Below are 6989 nucleotides of genomic sequence, written 5' to 3'. Positions count from 1 at the left end.
TAGTGACTTCAGATTTCAGTTCAACGTTTACTAAAGATGCTCACATTCACAGGGGACAACACACTACCAGAAATGTAATCACATGGTTGCGTAATTTCAAAACCTGAGGGAAAAAGTTTCAGAGAGTTCAAGTCCCAAATGCTGCCTGTTATAATACAATGGTTTTTGCTCAATGCTCAGTTACAAATGAACAGCTCATCTCAGGTAAGCTCCTTTGTTTCCAAATTTTAAACTCTAGGGTTATAAAATTGATCTCTTTGGAAAAAAATGAAAGTTTTGTAAATGAATCAATTCATGCCTTCTTATGTAGTTTCGTGAATTGTGAAGTATAATGATAAAAAATAATGTGTTGTCAGAACTGGAAAATTCTGAGTGAACTTGATAGTATTCATAAAACAGCACTATATTTATTTAAATTCTGCATAGAGTCATAAGCAAGCCTTTACTTAATTTATCAGTGAATAGGGATATACAAGAATGTAAGGTCTTTTAAATTTTTTTTGATCAATTAATTAATTGCTAATAGAAGCACCACAGTAATGAGAAAACATACAAATAAAAAATCTACATATATCCATTCTCCACTTTCTACGTATCTTAGTACAATTAAGAATCATACACACATGCACAATGACTACATATTCATAAATACACAGATGCTTAAAGAAAAGACTCCTATACATGTATGAAGTATTAACTGACCATCATTCTGTTTTTACTTTTTAAATAAATAAGTCCTTCTAAAAACCTGATGTAATACAAGTTTTGTGTTAAATTATGAGGGTCCCATAATTTCTGTTTGAGCCTTGTTTTTCAATGATGAGGAAGACTTCCCCTTTGTCTCTGGACTGCATCTACAAATATGCAGTGAGCTTTATGTCAATATAATACATTTCTTGGAAAGAAAAGAAAAGAATTCTTATACTGTGTCTCATCAAATACTAAAGACCACAGAGATGAAGCATTGTACTCAATTATTCTAGAATTCATACAGTGGTCTTTAAAACTCATCACTAGTTTTGATTTGTAAAAATGGCTAAATTATTTTATAACCACATGAATGTTTTCAAAAATAGCAAATCTTTAATCTTTTATATCCCTGCCCAATCTAAGAAATCTGTTTATTAAATATTATTTTAAGGATTTACTGAAATTTTAGTGTATCAAAACTTATTTCATAACAAATGAAAGGTAAGATCCAGAGATATTAAAGATGTAGAAAGTCAAGTACCTCATGAATTCAAAATTTCTTACCTACTATCTATTTATTTCTTCCTGTCAAAAGCATACAATGTATTTTTGTAGAGTAGAACACATGACCAAATTTTTCTTAGGATTAAAAAACTTAGATACAAATTGTGTTCTGTCCTATTTGTGTTCTTGTAGTAAAAAGTAGTCAAATATGTATTTTTTTATTCTTTGAAAGTTTAAACAAGAAAGGAAAAGAATGGACAGGGAAAACTGTTCATCCTTGAGTGAATTTGTTTTCTTGAGAATTACCAGTAACGCTGACCTCAGAGTGACACTTTTCATCCTGTTTCTCCTCGTTTACCTCATTAATCTTCTGGCAAACCTGGGAATGATCTTCTTAATTGGAGTGGATCCCCAGCTTCACACACCAATGTACTTTTTTCTCAGCCACCTCTCCTTCTGTGACCTCTGCTATTCCACAGCAGTTGGTCCCAAGATGCTGGTCGACATATTCTCCAAGAACAAATCAATTCCTTTCCTTGGTTGTGCTCTGCAGTTCTTGACCTTCTGTATCTTTGCAGATGCTGAGTGTCTGCTGCTGGCAGTGATGGCCTTTGATCGCTACAAGGCCATCAGCAACCCCTTGTGCTATGCAGTGGACATGTCCACTAAGGTGCGTTCACTGCTCATGGCTGGGGTTTACCTCATAGGACTGGCAGAAGCTTTGATACACACGACATTAACATTCCACTTATGTTTCTGTGGGTCTAATGAGATTAATCATTTCTTCTGTGATTTACCTCCACTTTATCTCCTTTCCTGTTCTGACACACAAGTCAATGAGCTGGTATTATTCACCATTTTTTAATTCATTGAACTGAGTACCATCTCCGGAGTCCTGGTCTCTTACTGCTACATCATCTCATCTGTCTTAAATATCTGCTCTGCTGAGGGGAGGCTAAAACTTTCTCCACCTGTAACTCCCACCTAACTGCAGTTGCAGTATTCCAGGGCACTGTGCTCTTCATGTATTTCCAGCCAATTTCTTCCTGCTCTCTAGATCAAGATAAAATGAGCTCACTGTTCTACACCCTTGTGATTCCTGTATTGAACCCTCTGATTTATAGTTTATGTAAAAAGGATGTGAAAGAGGCCCTGCAAAAACTTAGAAGCAAAGGGTGGTTTTAAATAATTATACTATCTATACATATGCATATTTATTTAAAGTGGTTGTTTTTGCAAAATTATATTTCATAATATGCAAGAAACAAAATCATATTACATAATTAATTTCATAAAATGTGCACTTGTATTAAGGTATGATTATAAAAAAAAGTTGCAGATCTCTATGTGTCTTGTTTCATTATTGCTCTTGAATCAATAATTGGTGTACCATTTTTGTATATAGTTTCTGAGCCTTTCAATTTCCAACATTTCATATGATCAATTTTTTATTCAAATTCAATTTTACAAAGATTTAGAAAATGTTTTTGCTAATTGACTTTTGACACATGTAAGCACTTTGCATGCTTTTGTGAATTCAGTAGTTTATTTACAAGTGACTGATATATTTAGTGGAAGTAACAGACATTAATTAACTGAGCATAGAAATAATTCATAATGACCTCAGAACAATAAATAAAAATATAGTGAGATATATTCTAACGGAGAATGTGTAAAATCAGGGGGAAGGAGATAGTCTTCCTTATGGTGTTATTCACTCCCAGACCAAAGAAGAGTGAACTGGAAGGGTTTCTAGTGCAGGGTTTGACACTAGGAAATTTTTCAGGCATGTGAGTCTATAACACTGGAGAATCCAAACAGGTTGGTATGTAAAAGAGCCTTGACAATTAAAAGCACATGTGTGTGCTAGAATTGTCAGCAATCAGACCCCCATCACTTCCTCCAGGAAATTTTTCTTTGCTCTTTCCCTGTATTTGGCCCTGATTAAATTCTTCTCTTCCATTTTCACAATGAACCTCTTAGGTGATTACTCAGGGTTGCTCTATATCTAAAGCAATATCTCCAATACAAGAATGCAAGCATAATTTGATCAAGTGCTGAGCTTCCATCCTGTTTTACAAAGCAGTAGCCTCTCACCTATGTCAAGGTTAATTGTGGTCCAGATATAAAGGTTAAGTAAAGAGCAACAAAGGGGCAAGCACACAGGATGGTGAATAGCAAGAAGTGGCTTCCATGGAAAAGCCGGTCCAGTTTATTCTCTATTCCAGTGTCATATGAAGCTAAATTAGGTTACATATGCCATTAGCTTTGCACATGTGCAGATCACACAACTTGCTTGCTTCTCAGAGTACACTACTACCAAAGGTTATTATAATAAGAGAATGTCTCCAGGCTTCAAGGACAGAGGAGTTGCAGAGCATCTCTAAACCATTCAAAGAGAGCACATTTTGTCCTGAGGAGTTTGCTGGACTTGGAGGACTTTTGCTCCTCTTTACATTGACTAGCCTGAAGTATCACTACACACCTCAGGTACAAAGTGGAAAAACAAAGAAAATAAAGTAAAAGACTATAAAGCATACATTTTTGAGTGCTTACTAAATGTTAAAAAAGCAAAACTTTAAATGTTAAAAAACTGAGGTTATGGTTTGTGAATCATCCATACCCAGGCAATTGTTTTAAGAAAGTATATAAAATGGTTATGGATACTAAGGTAATTAATCTACAAATACATGGATATTCACTTCTTGAGAAGTAAAGAGCTTACATCTCTGTGTCTTTGATGTTTGATATTTCCATTTCCAGTTGCCTGATGGCTCATGTACTGAAGCATACATACCCAGGCAATTGTTTTAAGAAAGTATATAAAATGGTTATGGATACTAAGGTAATTAATCTACAAATACATGGATATTCACTTTTGAGAAGTAAAGAGCTTACATCTCTGTGTCTTTGATGTTTGATATTTCCATTTCCAGTTGCCTGATGGCTCATGTACTGATCTGGTTTTTGAGGAAACATGGACAGGGTCGCTCTTTGAAGCCCCTGGAAAAGGGCATTGCTCCTTTCTCTCTCTAGTCCCTTGAGAATTGTGTGGTTCCCTTCGGTTTCTTTAGCCTTTTGATTATGATATGGTACCCTTCTCTCTCTCTCCTATTGTAGTTATAGAATAGTTTTTGCATGATGCTGAGGAAGCCATAGCAGTTTCAGAGGTAAAGTGGCTCTAATAGAGTTAATAGTGTCTAGTTACTAAACATTTTTAATTGGAGAGAACAAACACGTCTGGGTAAAAGGGGGAAAAAAAGGGACCAGTCTGGAAAGCTACAAAACAAGAGTTGCATAATCTTCACACTCACTGATGTTTCAAAGATAGGTAATCAACCCCACCTAGTAACTTGCTGGTAGCTCTACTGAAAGGCATAAGGCAGCTGCGACCTTTCTTATCTGCTCTCCCCACAGAGACAATTAGCCTGAGCATTCAGTCAATGCAGGTCATTTTGGATGAATTCCTTGAAATCCCTGAGATTAGGAGTGGGATCCATGTTGCCCCAGGGTGAGGGAAATAGAGGGAAACCTGAGGTCTCATAGAGAATTCACTTTATGCTTGTCCACCAAATGAGAGAAGAAACTGTTGCCCTAATAAATTTTGATACTGAATGCTCTCAAATCCATGGCACTCAATCCATGTCTTCCAGGGCCATGGACAATCACTAAAGATATGATGAGGACAAAACTATGAAGGAGAAGCAAGTATCACTGCATTAAGCACCCTTGGCACTGTATCAGGTGCTCCTACGTTCATTCTAGGAAAGCCTTGAAAATATTGCTGGAATAGCTATCTTGTTTGGGAAAACACTGAAAAAAATCTGTGGGAGAATTTTGGCTTAAATCAGAATGATTGGGTTGTGTCGAAGAGAAAAGCAAAGTGGAGTCCTATCAACCTCCTGCTCTAGGTGAGAAGTGTGTACAAGGTAGTGCAAACCATCCAGAGAATGCAACAAAATTAAATTTCATTCAGCTACATGTGGATTTCCAGTTTTTCCAGCACCATTTATTAAAGAAGTTATCTTTTGTCCAAAGTATGTTTATGGCACCTTTTTTTTAGATGAGATAAATATATTTATTTGGTTTTGCCTCTGTGTCTTTTATTCTGTTCCATTGTTCTTCATGTCTGCTTTGATACCAAAATCACATTTTTGTTGTTGTTGTTACTACTCTAGGTCTGTAGTATAATTCAAGGTCTGATACTTAGATGCCTCCTGCTTCACTTTTGTTACTAAGGATTGCTTTGGTTATTCTGGACCTCTTGTTTTTCCAAGTGAATTCATGACTGCTTTTTCTGTTTCTAAGGAGAATATCATTGCATGTTGACTGTACACCTCACTTTGAATGCCAAGTGCACTGGTGATTGCCTGTAATTGTACTTGGGAAGCTGAAGCAGGAGAATCATAAGCTCAAGCCCAGGTGTGGTGATGTAGAGAGATTGTCTCAAAAAAAAAAAAAAAAGAGTTGAGAATGCAACTTAGTGTTAGTTTGCCCCTTGGTTCAATCCACAGTCTTTCCCTCACCGTCATTTCCTACTGATCATGTCTAGTTTCATTATACTGATTACGTTTTCTGAGAAGATCATGCTGTCTTACAGAAGACAGTAGACCACCTTTGTACCAACCTCCAGGTAAGAGGTTGAGTCATTATCTCTCTAAAATTCAGGAGATCATACTATTTGTAAATTCTCCTGGGGTAATCTGAGCAGGTTAAGCTAATTCAATGCCTGGGATACTATTCAATGAAGTCACATTTTTCCTATACCTCATGCAGTAAAGTATGCCTACACTTTTGTAGGACTCCATATGACTGGCAAACTATCATTCCCTATTTATCTCAATGCCTGTATCCTCTATATTAGTTAATTATAAAGGGGATTTTATAGGTCTGGATTGTCTCCCAGAATTCAAAAAGGCAAACATCTCGACAACACAAGTATAAGCATATAGTATCCATCTACCAGGTATGCCAATACGACTAGATTTCAATATGAAAGATGGTCTGAAGCAGCTGTCTTACAAGAGTGACAAGGACAAAAGTTATACTTGTGCATTTTTTTAAATATTTTTTTAAAGGAAGCTGAAATTAAATCCCTCTTGAATGGCAGTCCTAGCAGTACAAAATGCCCTAGTACTGGTGAAACCACCAACCAAGACTCTGCCAATCACAGTGCACATTGGCCTTACTTCTAAAAGCAGGTAGATGATCTATTAAAACAACCTCAGTCCTCCACAACACTGACCCCTACCTTGAATCAACAGCACACATATTTACAACAGCAAAGCATTCTAACAACTTATCCACCTCCAAGCTGCAGACTTGTTGAGTCTGGTTAATTATAAAAATCAACTCATCCCACAGGCTACTGCACCAGTGCCTGTAATGCAACAGGTGCTGAAGGGGTTGGCTCCCACACTAAAAGTTCTGGGCATACAGATGGATTCAGCAGGTGGAGCCCAAGAGTCTGCATTGGTGCAGCATTAGAACCCAACCAGGATACTCTCTGGTTTCAGGTAGGGGAAAATCAGTGCAGTGAATGGGCAGAACTAAGGGCAGTATTACTGACAGGATCTCAGAGCCATGACTTGTTTCAGCTGAACTATTGGGCAGTGTGCCATCCTTAAAATGTAGATGGTACAATCACAGTTGGAACAATTGTTCATACTGGGAAAGCATGACTGTGGAGTCATGGTGTGGCAGCATATGTGGACAGTAGCGTATGTGGACAGCGGCATGAACCAGGGACACAAAATCAGCTGCATGTTGGGTATCCATCATGTTAAGTGCTCTTC

At 37.0% G+C, this 6989-nt stretch overlaps 1 pseudogene; it reads left to right on the top strand.

Moving 5' to 3' along the window:
* The first annotated feature begins 1447 nt into the window (after nucleotides 1-1447).
* On the top strand, nucleotides 1448-2379 carry LOC124975468 (olfactory receptor 5W2-like; annotated as a pseudogene).
* Nucleotides 2380-6989: the final 4610 nt, after the last annotated feature.

This window comes from Sciurus carolinensis, unplaced genomic scaffold (genome assembly GCF_902686445.1).
Source record: "Sciurus carolinensis unplaced genomic scaffold, mSciCar1.2, whole genome shotgun sequence".
NCBI lineage: Eukaryota > Metazoa > Chordata > Mammalia > Rodentia > Sciuridae > Sciurus > Sciurus carolinensis.
This window is presented reverse-complemented; position numbering and strand designations above follow the sequence as displayed.